Below are 11,693 nucleotides of genomic sequence, written 5' to 3'. Positions count from 1 at the left end.
TCATCTTGGTCCCAGGACCATCTTATTGACTACAGTTTTGTGTGGGAGGGTGTTCTATATATTTTTCCCCACTGTATGTTTTAAATTCAATTTAACACTTTGACACTCCTCCGCACTGGCTCCTCTCTGAGGTTTTCAACATGCTATTCACATTAAAGCCCTGGTTTATTTTCTCAGTATTTACCATTGATTTAGGAATTAGTACTGCGTGTGAATAAATATCATGGCTGTATTTTAGACAAGGGTGTGAAGAGGAAGAAGAGGTGTTTATGTAAGTAGAGACTAAGGTAGAAGGCTGGAGAGAGAAGTAGGCAACATGTAAGCAGTATGAGGCCTCAAATGAAAAAGAAATAGGGCTCAAATTTTATGCAAAGACAAGAGGAAACTAAGGTGGAGTGAATGTGCGGACATGTGGCATGTTGGATAGATGATTGCTGCATGAACATGAAAAAAAAAGAAAAGATGCAATGGGAGAGAGGAGATTTTGGAAGAGAGCAAACTATCTTGTAAATAAGAAAAGTCCTACTTTAAATCATCATAATGAAAGGTCTTTGCCATTCCTATAGGAATTATTTCAGAACCAGAAGTTAGACAGCTGGATTCTTTTGCTAGGCAAATGTTGTTTAAGATGTCATTAAGATGCTTTGGCAGCAACCTTCTGGTTGAAGCCTGGGTTTATAGGAACAAGTGAGGGGGTCCTATGAGAAGGTGTGGAGGGTTGACCTTGGCTGGCTGCCAGGTGCCCACCAATCTGCTCTATCACTCCCCCTCCTCAGTTGGACAGGGGGAAAAAATACAACAAAAGGCTTGTGGGTCAAGATAAAGACAGAGAGAGATCATTGAACATTTACCGTCATGGGCCAAACAAAATGATCTTTTGGGCAGTGGCACAGTTTATAGTTATGTTTCTAGCCAACCGGTAGTTGCTTCCACTGCTGTAGCCACCCCATAGGGCATTAGCCACTATCCGTGACTCAGTGTAGAGTACTGGCCACTTTTTTCCTTCAGCAATCTCCAGGGCTAGTGAGGCACCTTTCACTTCAGCAAACTGACTTGACTCAACTTCTCCTTCAGCAGCTTCAACTTGCCATGTGGGACTCCGCACAGAAGTCTTCCAGTTCCGATGGTTTCCTACAACACATCATGATCCATCAGTAAACAGAGCATAAGACCTCTCATCCTCTGTAACTCTTGGGCACAAGCAACCTTCTCAGGCAATGCTCCTAAATCTCTGCTTTCTTGCCAGCCCACGATATCTTTGAGGATTCCTGGGTGGTTGAGTTTCCCTACTCAAGCCCACTGCATGATCAACACTACTGACTTACTCCACGTAGCACTGCTTGTGTGATGTGTAGAGGGGATGTAGCATGGCCAATCGCAGTGGCAAGAGGAGATACACTTCTATACCAATAACTTCTGAAGCGGCTTGAACCCCCTCGTATGCTGCTAGTATCTCTTTTTCAGTTGGGGTCTAGTGGACTTCTGGTCCTTGACACTCCTGGCTCCAGAGTCTCGTGGTCACTCTAAGGTTTCTCCTGATGTTTTCTGCCAGAGGCTCCAGGTGAGACCGTGTTCCCTGCCTGCAGTGTAGAGTACATTTTGCACAGCTGGTCCTGACCGGACAGGCCCAGGAGCTACTGCACAAGCTATCTCGTGTTGGATCTGCTCAAAGGCTTGTTGTTACTCACAGCCTTGCTCAAAATATTTCTTCTTTTGGGTTACTTAATAGAGGGGGCTCACAAGCTGACTATAACCTGGAATATGCATTCCCCAGAATCCCATGAGGCCTAGGAAAGCTCCTCTTTCTTTCTTGTTAGCTGGTGGAGACATAATTGCTATCTTGTGGGTCATATCTGTAGGGACATGATCACATCTAGAAATCTGAGGAGGACTGAGCTTGGGAAGTACTGCAACAGTTCCTTCTTCTACTTTGTGAAAATTCTGCTACAGGCAATAGAACTTGGGAAGTGAGATATGAGAAGTCTGTGGCAGGACACGACTGAAAACATAAATTTACCAGAAGAAGTGATGAGTACTTTATTTCTTATTCACTGGAGCATGGCCTCTCAGGTGCACACTGAGACCCAGGATCCCAGGACAGAGGAATTGACTCTGAGAAAACCAGAGTGGGACAGAGGATGACCTGGAGAAATAATGCATGTAGAGGAGGGAAAGGAGGGGAAGTTGTCAGGGTTTGCTGACTGCATCAGTCAGAATAGCAGTGTGCATTTGATGGAACGGAGGAGAAGGAGAGGGATAAACTGATTTGTGATAGCTGAAGCCGAAGCCTGAGGATGAAGACATTGCCAACAAAGTGCAGTTAACAGCACACTTTCAGTATGTGCACTTTTCCACACAGCAGCAGAGAAAACTCAAGCATTGTTTTTTTAAGGTGCTATGCAGAGCCATCACAGCCTTCCTGGAGTCTGAATTTTCCCTGTCTTCTGTATTCTGAGAGCACAGATCTGGGCTCTGCCTGTGGTTTTCAGTGCGGGTTATTACAGACCCGTTTTATGTTAAGTCTGATAATATCATCAGATATTATTTAACAAAGGCAGAGTCTGTGATCTGCTCTGTTTGAAGTGGTTTTCTCAGTCTTAAAGTCCTTGCTGACAGCAGATTCCATACTAATAACTCATTCAACAGGAAGTGCAGGAGCTGTAAAGCTGGACTTCAATTATCGAGGTGCAGACAGAAATTAAATTCTTTTGAGGAGCTTCATTTCCAATGATGGCATGCATATCAGAGTGCTGGAACCTCAGCTGGTATAGACTTCTAAGCTGGCCTGGTTCTGTTGACTTCTTATGGAGCTACCATGACTTTCTCCATGTGAGAGTTCTCCTTGCTGTCTCTTTCTATGTCAGCTGAGGATCCCAGATCTTGGGACCATACAGAGAGCTCAAAGGGCTGCACATAACTGAGTGAATCCAATTGTCTCTGAAGCTGGGAACGGTTCTGGAAAAGCATCGTGATTCTCTGTGTACTGACAGATGTGTTTTACTCACTGAGTAAGTGCTCATCCTAGCGGTGAAATACAATGGTTTTGTCTGGCATTTGGGCAAGGATATGAAATTAAGGCTGGATTACTTGATGCAATGGCCTTGTCTGATGTATAGGGCATTAAAACCACTTTAATTCTTTCAGAAATAGCAGTGTGTGTCACACTTGTCACTGAACTTCCTGCCTTTTGATGACCTGTCTTAGAGCCTAGAACTTGTTACATGTATAAGGAAAAAAAAAATCATTTCGTAAATTTTATTTGCATACTTCGTAACAAAATACATTAGTTTTGCATATGGGGGTATGTGAAAGAGAAAGCAAAAGTACTGGATAGCATCACTTCTTGTGTGGGCAGATGCAAAACTTCTCCTGTATCTACATTGCTGATGCACTTTACTCTGACTGGCTGTTGCTCTGGCTATTCCAGTTCTTCACTCTAACAGAGTTCATCAACTCTATCTGGAATTTGATTGACAGGTCTGCCTGAAATTTGATTGCCTGAATGGTTGCAATTGCAACTCTGGAATTTCAGCTCTTGCTTTCAGCATCAGTGTGCAGTGGTCATTTCCTAGCCCCTTGGTCCCGCCACATGGCAAGTCCCCTAGTAGAACGGCATAATGAGGTAGGCTGGCTATGGAGATAAAATTTATAAACTTCATGGCAGTAAAGTGACATAGTATGCTTACAAAGCCGCTTCCTGGTTGTTCTGTGGTTGGGTGTTGTTTATTCCTGGAAACACCCACACACCTGAAAGTCCTGATGAGAATATGGTTTCTTTTATACGGCTCCTACTGGAGGGTAGCGTGAGGCTGAGGTGAAGCCCACATTCCCAGGGTCCACCTCTCTTCAGGGAAGCTTGCGTTTAATAGCAAGGCTGAAATTAGAGGACCTGACTTTTAATTCAGAGCTGTTGTGCACCCTTTATACACATGTGTAGGTAAATAAAATGTTACTCATGTTTCAAAGTACTTCTGGGGGTGCTGGGTGAGGAGGCTAGATGTACTAAACACCTCCCTGCAGCCTACTCTGAAATTCTACTTCCCATCACTCCTTGGATTCCTGTCTCAATAGCTTCTGCGCGCCATGTCCATGCGGTGCAGTTGCTGACAGTGCAGAGCTTCCTGAGCTGGCTTTAAGCTGCCCTCAGAAATAGAAGTGGTACAGACAAGTCAGTGCAGCACTGCACCTAGCCAAGGCACAGCAGCTTGTTCATGCAACTAACTGCTACCCAGTGGGGATGAATGACCCAGTGCAATGCCATGACCTACCAGCATACTTGTAGCTGTTTCTGGTCTCACTGACATATGCAGAAGGCACGCAGTTCCTGCTGGTATAAGATGTTGTGGCTCTCCTGAAATCAGCATGCTGTTCAGCTGCCCCAAACTCCTGCATAGGACACAATGCCTAGGAGCTTCACCTTGTGATTACGTTGTGGTTATGTCCTAGCCTACCTCCCAGCAAGGCTTCCTTTGAACCCTGCTCCAGATTGTGCAAAGAAGACTGGGCTTACTTGGAGAAGTGCACTGAGAGCAGATGACTGAAAAGCGGGAAGTGACTCAGAAGATCAGATGAACTGAGGCAGATATTTAGTGAGAGGAAAGGAGAGGGAACCTCCAGATGAATCCTAGATGGAGTCAGTCTCTCTTTTCTTTGGTCAGGATGTTGCACAGAAATCAGTAATTGTTAAGGCTCTGCTTGAACAATAGGAAGATGTTTCGCTTCTCTGATTCCTTAAAATGCTGAAATCCTTGGTTTGAGGAATGAACAGAATATTTTCACTTGACAGCAGCATCTGAGGCTATTTTCTTCCAACGGAGATGCTTCCTAGCAATCTCCCAGCCGAGGCCAGGCAAGCTATGGATATGAAGGAGCAACTTCTGCATTTGAACACCATTTGCAGCACTTCTAATGACGTGGCCTGGACGTCAGCTAGCTCAGCTAGATTGGTACTGACCTCTGCACTAGCCTGCATGCCGTGCTGTGTCTGTTACGCCCATGCGGCTGTACAGAGTAATAAAGCTGTGGGCATGTGTGATATGTCCTCTATTATTTGAAGCAGCTGGAGTAAGGAAACATGAGAAATCTGTGTGAAAATCTTCCCTAACATAAATCAACTGAGGTTAGTGGAAAGAAGCTGATGTATGGAGGCATTTGCAGGGTGTAAAGGCATTTCTGTCATTTTCTGCAACAGACGCTACACTTGTAAGCAGAAGCAGGAGGTTCTTCTGCTTGATTTGAGTTTTGGATAGTTACTTCTGTCTTATTTTGCTTAGTAAAGAGCAGTAAGGCTGAGAGAAGATTATTCTAATAGAATGGACATTTCTAGTGAGTAAATTAAAGTCCAGCATCAGATCATTCCCAGAAAGGTGCAAGAAACTTTCTGATCTTCACGAGATACGTCTTGATTTAAGTGACAGTACATAAAGCTTAATATCTGTTTCAGTACTATACCTGCATTGTTCTAATTTCTGATGTTTCCACAATTCATGATTATCTAATGTTTTATGGAGTCTTGCTTATTTTCTTATTTCAGCAATATCTGGGGATAAAGAGGTACGCAAGCCATTTATGCAGTGAATTAAAAGTTACTTCCTTTTCTTACCTTGAAGTTGATATGAGGTGAGACATCCTGCTGTTCTGTATTGTGGGGATCAAGGAAAACAAACACTAAATTCTAGGCCTAATAGTAATAATTAGCTATCCAGGCTCGAGTCCTAATCTTTCTGCCTTTCCTCTAGAAACTCTGGTTTCTCTCCTTTTCTATTTAGACTGCATTTCACATCATATGAATAAAAAACAAAAGGAAGTAAAGAGAAGCATGTGATTAAAGTCTGAAATATCTGATGGTGGTGGGATTTGTTAATGTATGACCGAGTTTTTAAAGCTACTCTGAAATGATGGTTCAGGAGGGATTTCTGTGCAAAACATATCCCCCACTACACTTGGAGAAAGATACATAACTGAAAGTGTTGCCAGATCTGAATGTTTCCTGCAACTTTGAAAAGCTACAAACTTTCCAAAGTGTGGTGAAGGCATGCAGTAAAGAGTGCTGGAGGGGTGTGGGGGTGTGTGTGTGTGTGTGTGTGTGTATAGCTGCTGTTACTGTCTATAGAGCATTTCAGTCAATTATGGACCATTTATGTGCAGGAAGGTCACAATATTGATTAAAAATATATGCTAGGTTCATTGTCATTTTCTGCACCTGCATCAAAAGGGCTTCCCAAAGACAGACCTACTTCCATAGAGAACTAGCACAACTTCAGGTTTCCCATTTACATCTATTATTTTCAGCATCTTAACTTTTGGACACTAGAGAATAAGCCTTTCTTAGTTCCTCTGGGATATTACAATAGCCTGTCTTCTCTGTGAAGTTCAGCTTACCACAGAGACAGCGCAAAGGGTGCTGATAAAAGCTTCAGCAACCTCTGGAATCTCAAATGGAAAACAGATCCATTGTCTCCATTCCAGCAGCATGTATCTTCTTTTATGAAGAAATTGGGTTTTTTTCCATGAAAGAGGGCTTCCCTAGCAAAGGATTGATGCTGTGGCTCAGATCACACTGACATTATTATCTCCAGGTTGGGCTGTCAGACAGAAATTTGGGAGATTTGGAAATATTCCATATTATTCAGATAAGTTCTGTGTTGCATTTATCTCTAATATGATCAGCTCCTCTGCCACTAACTTTCAGAAAAAAAAGACATGGTTTATATTTAATAGAGGAAGATTCTGATCCAGGTGAAAAATACATTGACATTAACATTTGAGGAGTTCCCCACAATAGGATTTTTCCTTCAATGTATGTACTGGGTCTTAGACACAGCTGAGCCCATCAGCAAAGCTGGTGATGCCTCTGTGAAAAAATGTTTAAGAAAGGGCAGAAAACACAACAGAGGTGACGCGCGGATCAAACTCTACAACTAGGAGAGAGTTATAAAGCAGGCATGTTTATTCGGCGCCAGGGGCGTGGGGGATCAATCCTCCAAAAGCACGCACACTGACAGCACATTTTACCAAAGATTTATACGGTGCAGGTATACATATTCACAGGATTGCACAATACAGACATACATATGCATAAGTGAGGCAGGGTTATTAAAAAAAACACTTGCGTTAACATTTCAGATCTGTCTCTGATGGTCGTTTCCTTCTTCAGGGGTCTTATCTTCCTCTAGATGAACTTTAGTCATTCACCCATGCTCTCCTTTCGCTTGGTGATTTCAGCAGTTTCCCGACTTCTGACCGAATTTGTGGTGGAACTAACACTAGGTCCGTCCTTTGCTAGACATATTAGTCCTTGACAAATACCAGTTTCTTGACACATACCAGTCCCTGATAAGCTTAAGTGAGTTTCAAGGCAAACAGGATTGTTAGGCATTGTCTAGCAGACCGTTAGTCTCCTAAATCAAGCAATATACAGACAGTTAATTCCCTGTATCTGTTCCCCCCTTTTCTTTCCCCTAAGCAAATTCTTTTGCTGTTAAAAGTGGTTCATTACATTTCACTACTAATTTTAAGGCCCAAGCAAGCTTCTTCAGTTTATAGCAAAATATAAGATTTACTACCGTTAATATTGCCACAGCTATCAGTAATATCAATATTGGGTGGGTCAGTATGTTTTAAGATCTTGGTGGCAGACAGCAAATAACCCATGAACACATCCCACCAATAGTGCTCTCCGTCTGACTTCGCACGTTCCATTATTTGGTGTGTTCTTTCTGCATCATGTTGGATAGTAAAGTCTTTCGGCCACTTTCCTGGACTTGCTTTATCAACCTCTTTAAATTTTCATAATGCAGAAGTTCCTTTACCAGAGCAAGATTCATTCCAATAGGGGTGGGCTGCAAATCTTGAATCAATTCATTACTAGATCATATCAATTGATAGGTAATGACAGGAGCAGTATAATTAAAATCACATGCTGTGAGACTAACAAATTACAGATGCAAATATTTGAATGGTTACTCGTAAATTACAATGGTTTCTAGGGTCTCATTGGGGTGTATCTCAAAATGACAAACATTTTGTTCTGTATCCAGACAAATATCCTGTGCTTTTATGGTATTACTTTCACAAATAAATCCCTGGTGGTCTCACACAGCACAGGCCTCGACATCAATAACATCAATAATTTGCTATTTTTTGCCATTTTTCATAGCCCATACCCTATGTTCTACAGGATAAAGTGCACTTCCATGGTGATTTAATCCTAATGCAACAATCGGATATATATTGTACACCAAGGCTTTAGATACAGTTAGTACAAAAGCTGTGGCTGTGTAGCTAGTAGGGTCAAAGGTAAAATTAACTCAGTGCCACCACGACTGGAATTTCCTTTCAAATTCAGTTGCTTTATCCCAAATTACCTTTTGGATCTCTCTTGGCAGGATTCCGCCTCTCCTTCCCTGATGATTGCAGCTGCTATTGATTGTATCCATAATTGGGCCTGGATACAACCAAGTGCTTTAGAAACATTAGTTTGAACTAGGTTTAATGCATCTGCAATTAATTCATTATAACAATTTTTACAATAAAATGTGGTCCTCTATCTGAGGAGATTGTTGCAGGAATCCCGAATCTCGGTACAATTTCTTCTAGTAATGCTTTAGCTACCTCTCTAGCTTTATTAGTTCGGCAAGGAAATGCTTCTGGCCAGTCTGAAAAGGTGTCCATTAGGACAAACAGATATTGGCACCCCGCTTTTCTTGGGAGTTCTGAGAAATCAATTTGCCATTACTGCCCTGGATAGTTTCCTTTCCCTATTTGCCTGAGTTGGGCTTTAGGTTTTTCTTAGGATTATTCTGCAAACATGTTTCACACTGCTGTGTCACTTGTTTAACAGCAGTGTAGAGGTTCCGGGCAGCTATACGCTGACTCAAGTATGTATACAATGCTGGAGCTCCCCAATGGGATTTTCTGTGTTCTGCTATAACTACGGCCCACGGTAATGCAGATGGAATTATTATTCTGCCTCGCGGAGTCTCTGCCCACCTACCCTTCTCTATTTCTCCACCTAAATCTTCAACTGATTTTCGATCCTCTTTGGAATACTGGGTTCACAATCAATTTGTATTTTACCGTCTGGGACCAAAGACTGCACCTCTAATTCACCCCTCTCAGCTGCTCTTTTGGCTTCCAGATCCATAGCATTGTCCAATTCCTGAGTGGTATTTCCTTTCTGATGAGCCTTGCAATGCATGATAGCCACTTTTCGGGGAGCAGCACTGCTTCCAGGAGCCTAAGAATTTCTTCAGCATGTTTTATATGTTTCCTTTGGGTAGATAGGAGTCCCCTTTCTTTCCATATCACCCCATGGGAATGGACTACCCCAAAAGTGTATTTGGAGTCCGTCCAGACATTAATCTTCTTGTCTTTAGCTAGTTCCAATACTCAGGTTAAAGCTATTATTTCTGCCTTTTGTGCCGTATTTGGTATTTGGGGCAAGGGCTGCAGATTCTATTACCTGATCCATAGTGGTTACCACATACCCTGCTTTGCAGACACCTTGTCAAACAAAGCTGCTTCCATCTGTGTACCAAGAGTCTTCAGCATCTTCCAGTTGCTCTTTCAGGTACAGTCGGCTGGAATAGGCTGCTTCAATCATTTCCAGGCAGTCATGCGATAGCAGTTCTCCTGTGGTTCCGCTGAGGAAAGATGCTGGGTTGACAATGTTAGTAACAACTATTTCCACATCATTGTGTTCCACCAGAAAGGCCTGGTATTTAAGGAACCTTTGTGGTGAGAGCCAGTGCCCTCCTTTTATCTCTAATACTGTGGGTACAGTATGAGATATCAACACCGTCATCTTTTGACCTAATGCCAATTTACGTGCTTCTTGGATATTTAGCACCAATGCTGCTATCGCTCTTAGGCAACCTTTAATTACTTCATCAAGTTGTTTGGAGAAGTACACCACTTCCCTTCTATATGGCCCCAAGTTTTGGGCTAGGATTCCCAGGGCTATTCCCTGCTTCTCGTGAGAGAACAGCCAGAATGTCTTAGTAGTATCTGGTAACCCCAAGGCAGGGGCATCCGTTACTTTCCTTTTCAGTTGCTGGAATGCTTTTTCTGCCTCTCCATTCCAGGTGAGGTCTTTTTGATTAGATTTCAACAGTTCATAGAGTGGCCTTACCAAGAGTCCATAGTTATACATCCATAGGTGACACCATCCCGTCATTCCTAAAAACGTGCGGAGTTCTTTAGCTGTCTGTAGTCAAGGAGTCTGACAGATGGCCTCCTTTCTTGCTGTTCCTAGGGTCCTTTGGCCAGCAGTTATCTCTTATCCGAGGTAAGTCACCTGCCGCTGAGCCACTTGTGTTTTCTGTGGAGAGACTCGATAGCCATTAAGTCCAAGGAAATTTAGCAGACTGACTGTCCATATTATACATAGTTCTTTCGTTTCAGTGGCTATCAATAGATCATCTACATATTGTAACATTATTCTATTCCATTTCCATGTGGTCGCTCCCACCATTCCAAGTCTTTAGCTAATTGATTTCCGAAAAGAGTGAGGCTATTCTTAAACCCCTGTGGTAACAGTCCATGTTAATTGTGTCCTTCTTCCGGAATCAGGGTTTTTCCATTCAAATGCAAAAAGCAACTGGCTTTCTGGGCTCAAGGGTAGGCGAAAGAAGGCATCTTTCAGGTCCAGTACGGTAAACCAGGCCAATCCAAGTGCCAATTTAGTTAATAATATGTATGGGTTTGCTACAACAGGATACAGATCTTCAACAATTCTATTAATAGCTCTGAGATCTTGGACTATTCTGTAACTACCATCTGACTTTTTGACTGGTAGAATGGGAGTGTTATACTCTGACTCACACTCTGTTAACAGCCCATGTTTGATAAACCGGCTGATTATTGGTCGGATTCCTTCCCTATCCTCTGTCCTAAGGGGATATTGCCCGATTCTTACAGGCCACGCCCCTGGTTTGAGTCTGGCTACTACTGGGGAGGCATTTTTCGCTTTTCCTGGTATTTCTGAGGCCCATACCCCCAGATATACTTGGTTCTGGACTTCCTCAGGTATTCCTGAGCTAACAGGAGTATCTATATCTATGAGGGCCAGAATCAAAAGTTCAATTAGCTGGTCATATCCCACTCAGAGTTCCACTTTTCCTTTTTCAAATTTTATTTCCGCCTTTAGTTGTTCCAATAGGTCTTGCCCTAATAGGGGTTTTGGTGAGTTAGGCATATATAAGAATTTTTGTATTCCCAGTTGTTTTCCCAATTTAAATTTAAGAGGTTTTTAAAAGTGTGCCTTCTCACTTTGGCCAGTAGCTCTCCTTACCATTACAAAATCATCATCCATAGGTGTTAAAGCTTGGTTTAAAACCAAAAATATTGCCCCAGCGTGATGGTTTAGCCCGAATTACCACACAGTTTCCCGCTCACCCTCCCCCTCCCCAGAGGGATGGGGGAGAGAATTGGGAAGGAAGTGGGTTGATATGAAGACAATTTACTAAAATAACAAGGGAAAACTACAATAATAACAGAATATAAGGATATTAAAATATACAAAATGAGTGATGTATGTTTTCTCACCACCCAATGTCCCAATGACTGATACAGCCCATCCCAAGCAGCAATCACGGAAAAAAAACTGAGCGGCAAGCAAAGGAGCAAAAGCGAGCCAGCAAGGTAGAGGGAACGATGCCAGCAAACGAGGGAGAAAGATGAATGCCAGGAAG

Source organism: Chlamydotis macqueenii, chromosome 1 (assembly GCF_036417535.1).
Source record: "Chlamydotis macqueenii isolate bChlMac1 chromosome 1, bChlMac1.mat, whole genome shotgun sequence".
NCBI lineage: Eukaryota > Metazoa > Chordata > Aves > Otidiformes > Otididae > Chlamydotis > Chlamydotis macqueenii.
Note: the sequence above shows the minus strand (reverse complement) of the source record.